At 38.1% G+C, this 15,403-nt stretch overlaps 1 long non-coding RNA gene across 1 annotated transcript in view; it reads left to right on the forward strand.

The window, feature by feature from the left end:
- LOC145511176 (uncharacterized) overlaps nucleotides 1–12,992 on the forward strand; it is a 73,781-nt gene extending 60,789 nt beyond the window's left edge. Inside the window, exon 2 of the long non-coding RNA XR_014057591.1 lies at nucleotides 11,646–12,992. This is a non-coding gene — a long non-coding RNA (uncharacterized LOC145511176). The remainder of the gene's footprint in view (nucleotides 1–11,645) is intronic.
- The last annotated feature ends 2,411 nt before the right edge of the window (nucleotides 12,993–15,403 follow it).

Here is a 15,403-nt window from a genome sequence, read left to right on the forward strand (position 1 = left end):
TTGGTGATGGACAGAGAGGCCTGGCGTGCTGCAATTCATGGGGTCGCAGAGAGTCGGACATGACTGAGCGACTGAACTGAACTGAATGAGGCCAGATGCCATGATGTTAGTTTTTTGTTTTTTTTAATATTTAGTCTTAACCCGGCTCTTTCACTTTCCTCCTTCACCCTCATCCAGAGGCTCTTGAGTTCCTTTTCACTTTCTGCCATTGGATGGTATCATCTGCATATCTGAGGTTGTTGATGTTTCTCCTGCCTATCTTGATTCCAGCTTGTAACTCATGCAGCAGGGCATTTCTGATGATGTGCTCAGCATATAGGTTAAACAAACAGGGTGACAGCAGACAGCCCTGTCATACTCTTTTCTCCATCTTGAACCAATCAGTTGTTCTATACAGGGTTCTAACTGTTGCTTCTTGACCACAAACAGGTTTCTCAGGAGACAGGTTAGATGGTCTGGTATTCCCATCTCTCTAAGAGCTTTCCACAGTTTGTCATGATCCACACAAAGGCTTTAGTGTAGTCAATGAAACAGAGGTAGATGTTTATCTGAAATTCCTTTGCTTTCTCTATAATCCAGCAAATGTTGGCAATTTGATCTCTAGTTCGTCTTCCTTTCCTAAACCCAGTTTGGACATTTGGAAGTTCTTGATTCGCCTAATACTGAAGCCTAGCATGCAAGATTTTAAGCATGGCCTTACTAGCATGAGAGAATGAGTGCAATTGTCCAATGGTTAGCACATTCTTTGCTACTACCCTTCTTAGGAACTGGGATGAGGATTGACCTTTTCCAGTCCTGTAGCCACTTCTGGTCTTCCTGACTTGCTGACATATTGAATGCAAAACCTTGATGGCATCATCCTTTAAGGATTTGAATAATTCTGCTGAAATTTCATCGCATCCAGTAAGTTTATTAACAGCAGTGCTTCTTAAGGCCCACTTGACTTCGCACTCCAGAATGTCTCTGGGTGGCTAACCACACCATCATAGTAATCCAGTTCATTAAGATCTTTTTTATATAGTTTTTCCATGTATTCTTTCCATCTCTTCTTGATCTCTTCAGCATCTACTAGGTCTCTATCACTTTTATTCATGATTGTGGAGGTGATCCTAACACAAATAGTGTTTTTGGTGGCATATACACATACAAATAGTGTGCTTTGGTGGCATACACTTCCAATGTTTCTCTTCATTATGAATAAAAGTATCCAATGAACAAATAGTGGAATCTGTGGGCTTCCCCTGTAACTCAGCGGTAAAAGAATCCACCTGCAATGCAGGAGAGAAAGGAGATGAGGGTGCAATTCCTGCATTGGGAAGATTTCCTGGAGGAGGAAATGACAACCCAGTCCAGTATTTCTTGCCTGGAAAATCTCATTGACAGAGGATCCTGGTGGGCTACAGTCCATGGGGTCGTAAAGAGTCAGACACGACTGAGCGACTGAGCACACATACTTCCAATGTTTTTCTTAACTATAAATAAAAATACTCAATGGAAAAATAGTGGAATATGTAGTAGTTGTTCTCATTGAAGTCTCATGTTCTAGATTTTGGTAATTAACTGGTGAGAAACACCTGGAATTTTTAATTGACAAGTAGACATTTAAGGTAAAGAAAATTTTGGTGGTAGACATTCTCATGGTGAACATTCAAGACAGCAGTTTTGAAATCCATCTGCTTTATTTTGAAAGCAGCCTTTGATGGAGCTATTTCCAAATGAGTGAGATTCATTTAAATAATTTCCTCCACCCAAAGAACTTGACTTTAACAGACATGGACCAAACAAATCTAACCTGTTTTTCAATATCAGGATCTACTAGGAAGCCAGCCAACCAAGAAGAAATAACAACTGTCTAGTGCAAGGGAAACAAAATCACAGAACAGACCCAAGGGAAAATATAGTTAAGGAAGACCACACTGATCTGTCAAAAGTAGGTTGAAATTTTAGGAGTCAGTCCTAAAACCAACTTTTGACTCAGGATGAGGAAGAGAAGAGGTTAGTCAAACATGTATGTGGAAAGAGAAAAAAATGCCTTTCTTTAAGTTGGATAGTGAGTCCTTCAGAGGTGCGGCCTGGCTGAATGCCAAAAACAACAGGAAAACTGAAGTATTTTGCCAACCCATACCTAAAGGCTGGTACTTGTATGATGGGACTGTGTTGGAATAGCCTAGGAGCAGAGAGGGGTCCTCTTAAAAATAAAAATAAAAAAAGGTATGTTTGAGGCAGAACTAGTGCCAGAACTGGAAATTTAAGACTAAAATTAAGGCAAAAGGAAAAGTGATACTTCTAATTTTCACTTTCTAATAAATATTCACGTACGGACCTTGACAATACCATTACATGGTATCTTTCAATAAATTTGTAGAGAACCTAAGCCTGTGGAAAACATGAAGATATTTTCATATAAACTCTAAACTCATGGGAATATATCAATTGAAAAACAAAGATTCTCTGATCATTTAGGGGAGATAAAAAGGCATTGTCTATCAGACAATGAGAACAGACTTGTGGACACAGTGGAGGAAGGAGAGGGTGGGATGAATGAGACAGTAGCACTGAAACGTATATGTTACCGTATGTCAAGCAGATAGCTAGTGGGAAGTAGCTATATAACACAGGGAGCTCAACCTGGTGCTCTGTGACAACCTAGAAGGGTGGGATGGGGTGGGGGATAGAAGGGAGGTTCAAGAGAAGAGGAAGGGAACATACATATACTTACAGCCGATTCATGCTGTTGCATGGCAGAAACCAACACAACGTTGTAAAGCAATTATCCTCCAATTTAAAAAAAAGGCATTTAAAAGAAGATAGGGAATATGTTCCACTATTCAGAATCTCAATTCTTTCTTCTATTTAGGACCCAAGATCTTTTTAATGCTAGTATTTGTTTCCTCCTTGCCTTGCAATAAAATGAGTTTGGATTTGCTGTATATAAATGACATAGATAGTTGCCTAGATGAAGTTTTTTAAGGAGAATTAGAAGATCCTCTCAAAATTTCTTCCATGGGCCTGACATTCTGCCATTATCATCATCCCTTGGCTCATTGGATCATCGTTCCTAAGGGTACACAGTTAAAGCACACTAATATTTCAGAGGGCCATGACTCATTAGACTGTTATGTGGTATAACCTTTCCGTGATGATTTGTACACCAGATTTCATTCCATGGTAGCAACTATCTGAGAGGAAATCCAGTTGAGGGTATGCTTCCTGGTAAACATGGATTAGAAAGAAAAAGAAGGCAGAAATGGACTTCTAAGACTTGATCACTGAAGAGACCTACTCCAAAACCAGAGCTGAAAATGCCTATGTACAACATCTAATAGGCCTGAAAATGTATTTCCAGCCCACAAAATTGATCTTAACCTCACCTTTAGCTTCACTGATATAGTTTTATTTCATATTTTATTGTTAAAAACAAAAAAATGATGATCTAGGTCAAACTGTTCTAATAGAGGACATGAAAACTGAGACCCAGACCCATGTTAAGTGATTTGCCCAAGTTTACTAACAGGTTAGAGGCAGAATCTGCTCCAGACAACTAGGTCAGCTTTCTTCCTGTTACTCTATACCATTGTTTGCTAATTTTCAGCGATTTCAATTTCATCGTTACTTTTTGCCTCATCTTACCATCACTGGTACTATCATATTTTTTTTCTGAAATTTATTCACTGTTTTTTACTTAATACAATTATGAAAGAAGAAACTTTTTATCACTACCACAAATAGAAAACCAGAACGATAAAGAGAAAGTAATTGTAAATATTAATACAATAGTATAAAAATAACAACATGTAGTAATATATTTTAGCTACTATCTTACCTGATGAAAACTCTGCCAGAACAGCTCTACCTTGTTAAAATGGAGGATTTAAGAAATTTAGACACAGATTAATACCAAAATACCATTTCCTCCTTTGTATAAATTACAAGGATTGAAAGACGCTTACAGAGAAAATAACATAGTCCTCATGTCACTGTGGATGGTGACTGCAGCCATGAAATGAAAAGATGTTTGCTCCTTGGAAGAAAAGCTATGATACACCTAGATGGTGTATTAAAAATCAGAGACATCACTTTGCTGACAAAAGTCCTTGTAGTCAAAGCTATGTTTTTTCCAGTAGTCATGTACAAATGTGAGAGTGGGACCATAAAGAAGGCTGAATTCTTAAGAATTAATGCTTTGAACTGTGGTGTTGAAGAAGACTCTTCAGAGTCCCTTGGACTGCAAGGAGAGCCAACCAGTCCATTCTAAACGAAATTCATTTCAGTTCACTCACTCAGTCGTGTCCGACTCTTTGCGACCCCATGAATCGCAGCACGCCAGGCCTCCCTGTCCATCACCAACTTCCGGAGTCTACACAAACCCATTGTCCATTGAGTCGGTGATGCCACCCAGCCATCTCATTCTCTGTCATCCCCTTCTCCTCCTGCCCCCAATCCTTCCCAGCATTAGGGTCTTTTCCAATGAGTCAACTCTTCTCATGAGGTGGCCAAAGTATTGGAGTTTCAGCTTCAACATCAGACCTTCCAGTGAACACCCAGGACCAATCTCCTTTAGGATGGACTGGTTTGATCTCCTTGCAGTCCAAGGGACTCTCAAGAGTCTTCTACAACAACACAGTTCAAAAGCATCAATTCTTCGGTGCTCAGCTTTCTTCACTGTCCAACTCTCACATCCATACATGACTACTGGAAAAACCATAGCCTTGACTAGACAGACCTTTGTTGGCAGAGTAATGTCTCTGCTTTTAAATATGCTATCTAGGTTGGTCATAACCTTCCTCCCAAGGAGTAAGCGTCTTTTAATTTCATGGCTGCAAGCACCATCTGCAGTGATTTTGGAGCCCAAAAAAATAAAGTCTGACACTGTTTCCACTGTTTCCCAGTCTATTTCCCATGAAGTGATGGGACCAGATGCCATGATCTTAGTTTTCTGAATGTTGAGCTTTAAGCCAACTTTTTCACTCTCCTCTTTCACTTTCATCAAGAGGTTCTTTAGTTCTTCGCTCTCTGCCATAAGGGTGGTGTCATCTGCATATCCGAGGTTATTGATATTTCTCCTGGAAATCTTGATTCCAGCTTGTTTCTTCCAGCCCAGCGTTTCTCATGATGTACTCTGCATATAAGTTAAATAAGCAGGGTGACAAATTAGTCCTGAATATTCAATGGAAGGACTGGTACTGAAGCTGAAGCTCCAATACTTTGGCCATTTGATGCAAAGAGCCAACTCATTAGAAAAGACCCTGATGCTGGGAAAGATCAAAGGCAGGAGGAGAACAAGATGACAGAGGATAGAATGGTTGGATGGCATCACCAATACAATGGACATGAGTTTGAGCAAACTCCAGGAGATGGTGAAGGACAGGGAAGCCTGGCGTGCTGCCGTCCATGGGGTGGCAAAGAGTTGGACATGACTTAGTGACTGAACAACAACATGTGAGTCAGTGCTAGTTAATGCTGTATCTATGAATTTTATGTCATATCTGGTGTCTCTCGACTGGATATTATCCATGGTAAATGTCCCATCCTTCTGAAAAGACACTGCTTAATGATACTCTGAATTGATAAACTGAGTTAAATAGAATAATACTTAAATTTCATGGGGTAATGCTGATTGAATCCCAGGTCCAAAAGACCTATTAATTACCTGATTTGAATTATTTGGTGCTGACTTAAAAGTTTCTTAATTGCCACCTGAGAGGGCTCAGGAATTCCCTAATCTGATTTTTTGGATAATCAATATCTTAGGAATTGATCTGTGGCCTTCAAAGCCCAGGTGGTGCTAGTGGTAAAGAACCTTCCTGCCAAGGCTGGAGACATAAGAGACACGGGTTTGATCCCTGGTTCGGGAAGATCCCCTGGAGGAGGACATGGCAGCCCACTCCAGTATTCTTGCCTGGAGAATCCCATGAACAGAGTAGCCTGGCAGGTTACAGTCCATGGGGTTGCAAAGAGTTGGACAAGACTGAAGCAACTTAGCACAGCACACAAGCACCTAGTGTGAGGGGCTGGGAAAGGGCTGTTCCAGATGCCTCATCCTGCTGGGGTCACGGTCTGACCAGGTCATGGTCTGGTACAGAAATACATCCACATCCCAAGCTCTCAGTAACTGGACTCTACAGCTGGGAACAGCACAGCTGCTAGATGGCAAAACACTAAAAGTAAACATATGTCTCAACAACTAAATACCTGAATACCCAAAAAAGACACCTATGTAAGTAATTACTAAATATAAAGGACATTTTTTTCCAGTGACTTGCAGGATACTGAATTACTTGATATTATGGGCTAAAAGCCCTAATACTAACTCTTGACTGATAACTAATTTCTGGAAATCAGCTCTTTGGTTCAGCACGTAACAGAGCTAGCCCTAAAAGGCATCACCTCTCAACTCCTGGGCCTAATACTGGCCAACCTTTCCCCACTCAGAATCTGCCTTCTATCCTTGTGGGTTAGTGAGTATTTACTCATCTATAAATAAAGTGAAAGTTTGTCCCTCCTCCACATAACAATCATAATTATTATTAACACAGTGAAAAAGTGTATAGAAGCTTGACTGTACTATTAAAAGTATTTACCTTGGAATCAGAGACCCACATTCGAACAGTTAGTTAGCTCTACCATTTAGTAGTTAGGACAGCTGGGGAGAAATCACTCAGTGTAGCATATTTCTGCATTAAGAAAAAATGGATAATTAAACTACTCATGGATTGTTATAAGAATGAAATTGAGTTAACATTTCAGGCTAGTTGGATTTGACTAAATATTGGTTTAATTACTTAATGTGTTCATTCATTAAAACTTCATAGTTCTCTAAAGTTCTTTATTTTCCTACAATACTATGAATAGTTTTTCCATGCTGTAGCTCTAAAATAGTACTTTATAAAAATTAAGCATGTAAGTAGATTTAAATATTTTGTATTTTAAAGAATAAAGTGAAAGTGAAGTCGCTCAGTCGTGTCTGACTCTTTGCAACCCCATGGACTGTAGCTTGCACCAGGCTTCTCCATCCATGGGATTCTCCAGGCAAGAGTACCAGAGTGGGTTGCCATTTCCTACTCCAGGGAATCTTCCCGACCCACGGATTGAACCCAGGTCTCCCGCCTTGCAGGCAGATGCTTTACCCTTTAAAGAATAGGGGAACTAAAATGTTGAAACTCACTCTTCAAAAATATTATGCTTATTATCAATCATCTCTTACTAAATCTCATGACTACTTTTTCAAACAGAATTTTTTAGAGTAATCTTTCCTGAGTTTTCAAAGAATTTGACTTATGACCAATAGACCAATAAACAAACTATGCAAAAGTATATGGTTAAACTAGGATAAACTCTGTAACAAATCACTGAGTTCATCCTTGTTTTAATATTAATAAATAATATAACTCTCAGCAAGCTCAATCTTTTCAATAACACATATTAAGGAATTAGAAACTATTCCTGGCATAGTTACAAATTTGGGAAGATGGAGAAGAATACTTCAGGATGTCCTGAGAATGCTGAATGTGTATGGGGGAGGGGAAGTGTAAATAAATATGTGGAAATAAGTTGGACTGATCAAAGAATAAAGAACATCTAGCCAAGTATATACCATTAAAACTGAATAATGACTTTATTTTCATATCTTAACTTACATTCTAGTTGTCTTTCTTGATGTTTGGTATTTAGGCTATAAAATATTTCTTAAAATAAATTATAAAACTGTATTTTCACCCTATAACACCTCAGAATAAAACCCTTGCAAAAAAAATCAATAAATATATCGATGCATTTTTTCCTGTGTAAGAAACTCTTTCTTACTGTGAATAAACTCTTTCTTACTGTGAATAAACTGTGAATAAAGTTGCAGTCTAATTTTAATTTTCTCTTTGCATCAACTCTGCTATTTAAATCACCTCTACAGTGTTTGAGTTCCGAAGGTGTATAAATAGTCGTTATGTTTAAATATCCAAAGGTAGGTGTGCAGCCATGAAATTAAAAGACACTTACTCCTTGGAAGGAAGGTTATGGCCAATCTAGATAGCATATTTAAAAGCAGAGACATTACTTTGCCAACAAAGGTCCGTCTAGTCAAGGCTATGGTTTTTCCAGTGGTCATGTATGGATGTGAGAGTTGGACGGTGAAGAAAGCTGAGCGCCAAAGAATTGATGCTTTGGAACTGGTGTTGGAGAAGACTCTTGAGGGTCCCTTGGACTGCAAGGAGATCCAATCAATCCATCCTAAAAGAGATCAATCCTGGGTGTTCACTGGAAGGACTGATGTTGAAGCTGAAACTCCAATACTTCGGCCACCTCATGCGAAGAGTTGACTCATTGGAAAAGACCCTAATGCTGGGTAGGATTGGGGGCAGGAGGAGAAGGGGATGACAGAGGATGAGATGGTTGGATGGCATCACTGACTCGATGGACATGGGTTTGGGTAGACTCCGGGAGTTGGTGATGGACAGGGAGGCCTGGCGTGCTGCAATTCATGGGGTCGCAAAGAGTCGGACACGACTGAGCGACTGAACTGAAGTGAACTGAGGTGTGCCTCATAAAGTGTGTTGTGGTGACTGTTTTTATTAAAAATCAGCTGGGATGGCTGTTAAAAGGCCAATTTCCTGGGCTCCACCACCCTAATCCTACTATGGCAAGCAGAAAAATGGCTCCCTAAAGATGCTTGCATTCTAATGCCCAGAACCAGTGACTGTGTTATTCTATATGACAAGGGAGAATTAAAATTATGGATAGAATTAAGCTTGTTTGTCAACTGATCCTAAAATAGAGAGAGATCCTAGATTACCCAAAGTAGTTCCAATGTAATCACAAGGGCATTTAAAAAGTAGAATAGGAGGCAGAAAAGGGAAAACAGTCTGAGAAAAATGCAACCATGGAAGAAAGTTACAGAGCAATGCAATGTTGCTAGATGCAATGTTGAAGATAGAAGACACAGTCATGAGCCAAAGAATGTGGGCAGCCTCTAGAAGCTGGAAACAGCAAGGAAACAGATTTCCCCCTAGTGCCTCCTAACACCTTGATGGTAACCCCATGAGACCTGTGTTGGACTTCTAACCTATAAAACTGTAAGATAAATCTGTTTTGCTTAAACCATTAAGTTTGTGGGAATTTATTATAATAATTTATTATATAATTATATGATTAATATATATTATATAATTTATTATAATAGCAAGAAAATACCATACCTACCAAATCAATGTACCTGGATATGAAGTCCAGGAATTTGCTTTTATATCATTCTTCCAGGTGATTCCTTTATAGTCTAACATTTGAAAACTTAATACTCGTTTTGGGTTCTAATATTAGGCTTGAGTTCCTTTTTAAAACTTACAGATTTTTAAAGAAATCTTAATTTCCTGCTTTAATTTATAGGCAGAAAAGAAGGAAAAGAGTAGTCAGGTTTTGGTTTTAAAAACTTGCAAACTTAGAGAAGTTAAGAAATAACAAGGTAATTGATTTGTTCAGTGATGTATACTGAACACATTTTACCAGGGTTATTAAACTTTTCTTAAAGGATTAGATATAATGTATTTTCTATTCAAGTGCAATAGACTTTAAAGAAGAGAACAATTAATGTTAGTTGGAAAAGATGTGAAGGATTAAAGGGATTTTCAACTACATGTGGGATTGAACATACATGAAGTGTTAAAGATAAGAGTATTTAGAAAAGATGCAAAGATACAACGTTGAGAACTGGAGTGGTATATTTTGACGCTCCATGAAACTAACTTGATTAATGTGTGGCAGGGGTGCTAGTGAAGCTGGGAGGAGACAGTACCTGTAGTAGGGAATTCTGGGAAATAAACTCAGAAAATTAATGGTAATAGAAAGCTTTGTCAGCCAAAAACTTTTGCCCAAACTTTGGACAAGTTACTGTTGAATGGAATGCTGTTGGGTGTTTCTTAGTATGGTTATCTGGTAAAAGTAGTCTTTAAGGGATCTTCTAGTGCTGTGTATAATAAATAAGGGAAAGAACCAAGGCAACCACTCAGTCAGGAGGCTTTCAAGTAATTTATGCTTACAGTGTCTAAGGCTGGATTCCAAAAAATGGTAGATACTAGACTAGAGTTGGAGACATTCATATGAACACATGCTTAGTTTAATATAAATACAGATGGTTACATATGAAAATATTTATAGGTATGTGTATATACATAGACTAGTATACATACATGTATTTCCTTTCTGTGTCAGTTGAGAAGGCTTAAAAGCAGCAATATCCCAGCAACAATGGGCATACTCAATGCCCAAATTGTGGTTTCTAATTCCATTCTCCAATAAAAGGAACTTGGACTCTTTGCAGAAATGGTTGTTTCAATGGCTATGGCAGTATGATAGAAAGAATAATGCCCCCCCCCAAAGATATTCACATCCTAACTCTCAGAACCTGCAAATGTTATTTTAAATAGTGGCAAGGCATTAAGGAAGCAGATAGGGTTAAGATTGCAGATCAGCAGACATCAATATGGGGAGATTATCATGGATTTTCCAGGTAGGCCCAACGTAATCACAAGGGTTTTCAAATTGGAAGAGGGAGGCAGAAGAGAAGAGCCAAAGAGATGGCTGCAGGAGAAAGATCCAAGCTGACATTGCTGGCTTTCGAGATGAAGGAATGGGGCTGTGAGTCAAGAATACCACTGGACTCTAGAAGACGGGAAAGGAACAAAAGAGAAAGAAAGAAAAATTCTCTTCTAGAGCCTCCTATACATTGACATGTACAGCCCTGCCTATACATCGATGTCAGTCCAATGAGTTCTGTCTTGGAATTCTGACCTCCAGAATTATAAGATAATAAATTTTGTGTTATTTTAAGCCACTAAGTTTATGGCAAGTTTTTGCAATAGCAATATAAAACTGATACTAGCAGACGTACACAAGATGACCCTAGATCATCTTATTGTGTCAGAAAGTAAGGAAGTGCTAAAACTATAATGGAAAAGAATTTTTAAAAAGAATATAGATATATATGTATATGTATTACCGGATCACCTTGCTGTACACCTGAAACCAACACTATTTTAAATCAACTATACTTTAATAAATAAAATTTTTTAAAGTAAGGAAGTGTTTAACACAAACACACACATCAGGAAAGTATGTCAGAGGGACATAGGAGATAAGTGGAAGGTCTCCCAATGGCTAAAGTTGGAACAATTTGAATAAGAAAGTAAATAACACAGTATTGCATTATTACTCTAAGTTTAAAATAAATATCCATGAGTCCACATTGATATAAATTAAGTCAATAAGTGGGAAGACTATATAAATCTCTATGCAGAGTTCCACATAATTCTGTAGATGCTCTGTTTTCAAGTGGAGCATGATTACTTGCTCTTTTAGTGTGGGCTGCACATATTGACTTTCTTCCAAAGAATATAGTATGGAAAGGCAGAAAGGAGAGTAACTTTATAGCGGAGAAATCTGACTAACACAACATCAACCAGATGAACAAAGTTAATGCTAACAGTACTAAGTCAAGTTGAGAGCATCTACTTTTGATGGGACGTGATGAGAATAGCAATTTACCCAGTAGTCTTTCTCTCCGAAACTTATCTCAGTCTCCTCGTGAGAAAAACTTAAGACTTACTCCATCTGAGGGGAAATACACAAAATACCTGACCAATATTTTTCAAACCTGCCAGGGTCATCAACAACAAGGAAATTCTGAGGAAGGATCACAGCCAAAAGGAGTCTAAGGAAACATGACTAAATGCAGTGAGGTATCCTGAATGGGACTCTGAAACAGAAAAGACATTAGGTAAAAACTAGGGGAGTCTGGATACTAATGCATCAATATTGTTTCATTAGTTGTGCCAAGTGTACTATACTAATGTTATATGCTAATAACAGGATAAATTTGTTATAGAGTATAATGGAATTCTTTGTACTATCTTTAATCATTTCTGTAATTCTAAAGTCATTCTAAGAAAAAGAAGTTATTTTTTAATGACAGAGAAACTTTAGAGAAAGAAATGTTTTATGCAAGATTTTAGAGGAAGTAACAACTGGTTTGGTGGTTAATTGAATAGAGGAGATCAAAAATAATGAGTCACAGATAAGGCTTGAATGGTCAGGAGAATATAATGCCAGTGACAAAGAGTAAAAATGAGAGAGGAAACTTGCTGGTGATTGAGCAAATGATAAATTTGGACACAACAAATTTGAGACAAAAATAGGAAACTCAAGTATAAATACAATAGGTAGCTGGAGATGGAGAATTTGATGTTGGGTAAAAGCTCATGAGTGGAAATGTGAATTTATATTTAATTAGTCAATAAGAAGATATACATAGAACAACTGCTTTTAAGCCCTGTATAAAGAAGGTGAAGGAAGTATATACTAACATGCAAAACATTGGGGAGTCGAAGCTTTTGTCTACATAAAGATGACAACAGAAAACAGTGCCCATGTTGAATAAGACAGCAAAAATAAGCAGCGTAAGAGTTTCGTATAGATGCCCCAGCAAGCATACTTCATGGAGTATAAATACAATCTCTGAGGAAACAGATGGTGTTATAAATTGGATGTTTGTGTTTCCCCAAAATGCATGTCCTCAAGTGCTATTCCCCAAGGTTGATGTCTTTGGAGGTGGCAGCATTAAGAAATAATTAAAATGAAAAGAAATCATAACAGTGGGCCCCTGATCCAATAGAATCAGTGTCTTTGTAAGAAGAGACATCAGAGACCCTTTTCCACCCCCAAGCTCAAACCAAGGAAAAGCCATGTGAAGACACAGTGAGAAGACAGCCATCTGCAAACAAAGAATAAGAACTTCATCAGAAACTAAACCAAGTGAAACCTTGATCTTGGACTTCTAGCCTCCAGAACTGTAAGAAAATAAAATTCTGTTGTTTAAGCCTGTGATACTTTGTTACAGCAGCCTGAACAAACTAATACAGGGAGTCATAAGAGGGCAAATGAGGAAATGTGAATAAGAGAGTGGTAAGAAGAAAGCCAAGCATATGTACACCAAGGAAGCCAAAGAAAAAGAAGATTGCATATATTCATAAATATTTATTGAGGATTTATCTTGTACCAGACACTGTATTAAACATAATACATAATAAACAAGGCTCAACTCCTACCTACATAGAACTTATATTCTGTGACGAATCACAAATAAGAAATGATATAGACAAATAAGTCAGCCAGATTGAGACCATAACAAGTACTCTGAAGGGAGATGCAATAAAGAATAACTACATATTGTGCAGGTATGCCTTGAACAGTTAAAGAACAACTCTGGGGAGTTGGCGTTTAAGCTGAGACATAAAGAATGAAAATGAGCTAGATGTGCAAAATGCTGAGGTAAGAACTTTGTAGGCAAAGAAAACAGGAAGTGCAAAGGCTGGGGTGTCAAAACACACTTGGGGAATTTGACAGAGGAGAGGCCAATGCGATTGGTATATTGTAATCAAGAGAGAACATGATGGAGGAATCTTTGTAAAGATAGATGAAAGCCACATCATACAGTCTTGTAGGCCAGCCTCGGAAGAATGGATCTATTTCTAAGATGCTGAGAAGCCATTGAATGGATCTAAGGAAAAAGTGACATGGCCTCACTCATGTTGTTAAATGATAACTTTGGTTGGAATGTGAAAAAAATATTTTTGAATGAGAACAAAAAGAGAAGCAAAGAGACCAGCTGAGACCTATTTCAAATTGTACAGAAAAGAGATTATGGTGGCTAAATTTAGGATGGTGCTATATCAAGGGAGGGAAGTGGCAAAATCAAATATTTTTTGGTCATAGAAACAAAAGAACTGGATGACAACTGGATGTGAGGAACTGCAGATAGGAATTAAAGCTCATATCCAAGTTTTATGCAAAAAAGTGATGCCAAATACTGAGATGAAGAAGAGTAGATAAAGACTAAATTTGTGAAGAAAATCAGAAGCCCAGTTAGGCAAGAAATTTAATTTTGAAATCCATCAGCATATTTTAGTCTGCCTTCTCTGTCCATGGATTCTGCATCCATGGATTCAACAAACTGTGGATCAATCAAAAAACTTCAGAAAAAATATTCCAGAAAGTTCCAAAGAGCAAAACTCAAATTCGCTGCTCTGGCAACTATTTACATAGCATTTATATCATATCAGCATTATAAGTAACCTAGAGATGATATAGAGCATGCAGGAGGATGTGTGTTATATGCAAATACTATGCCATTTTATATAAGGGACACAAACATCTGAAGATTTTAGTATTTGTGAGGACTCCTGGAACCAATCCCCCATGGATACCAAGGGACAACTGTAAAAATACTTGAAATACTATGAAAGTGAATGAGATCACTTAAGAAGAAAGTTCTGAAAGAATTTAAAAGAGGACTAGCTCTGAGCCTTGTTAAAGAGAAAGAATAAGAATGAGGCAAGAGAAAAAATCAGGAGGGTGGTATCAGAGAGCCAAGAGAAGAGAAGATTCCAAGGAGGGTGTGTCTGGCTGTGTCATACAGTTTAGGCATCTAGTGAGATGACAGAGGAGTTAAGTTTGGCAATACAAAGACTGTGGGAAACCTTGACAAAAGGAGTTTCAGTGCAGAGGTGGAAATGGAAGCTAGATTAGAATGGGGTGAAGAATTAATTAGAAGTAATAAAGAGATGATAGTAAGCAATGATAACATGTTCCACATGTTTAACAGAAATATACAGAGAAATTGGGCAATATCTGCAAAAGAACATGAGATCAACAGAAGGTTTTTTATTTTAATTTTTTTTAACATGGGATATGTTAGTGTGTTAACTGGTGTGATCAGGAGAGAGTGAGAGGTTGAGGAGACAGATGCAGATCTCAGTTCACAAGAAAGCAAGAGGGGATTAATTCTAGAGAAAAGTAGAAGGGATTGCACTTGACTGGGGCAGGGATATTTCTTTCCCTGTAACCACAGGGCACACGTTCTGTTTGGCTAGATTAAGAGTGGGAACATGAGGGAGTTTGCCATTGATGCATCTTATTTTCTCAGTTAAGCTCAGGGAATGGGTGTTAAAGGTAAAGAAAAGGTTTAAAACAGTCATCTGAAAAAATGGAAAGTAAATTTACTAGGAAAACATACAAGAGTACTAGGCAGTACTGAATGAGCATTTGAAGTTTTAGTCATGAATTTCAAGTATTATCGACCAGTCTTGTTTTTTCTGCCAATGTTCAGCTTTAGCCACTAAGTTGTGTCCAACTCTTGTGATCCCATGGACTGTAGCCCTCCAAGTTGCTTTCTCAACAAGGTTTTCCAGGCAAGAATACTGGAGTGGGTTGCCATTTCCTCCTGCAGGGGATCTTCCCAACCCAGGGACTGAACCTGCGTATCCTGGATTATCAGGTGGATTCTTTACCACTGAGCCACCCCAAGAGAGCCCCAATGTTCAGCTACTGAAGTCTGTAGATTGGATGACAGTGGGTTAAAGAA

This window comes from Giraffa tippelskirchi, chromosome 6, assembly GCF_054371585.1.
Source record: "Giraffa tippelskirchi isolate mGirTip1 chromosome 6, T2T-mGirTip1v1.2.pri, whole genome shotgun sequence".
In the NCBI taxonomy this organism is placed as follows: Eukaryota; Metazoa; Chordata; class Mammalia; order Artiodactyla; family Giraffidae; genus Giraffa; species Giraffa tippelskirchi.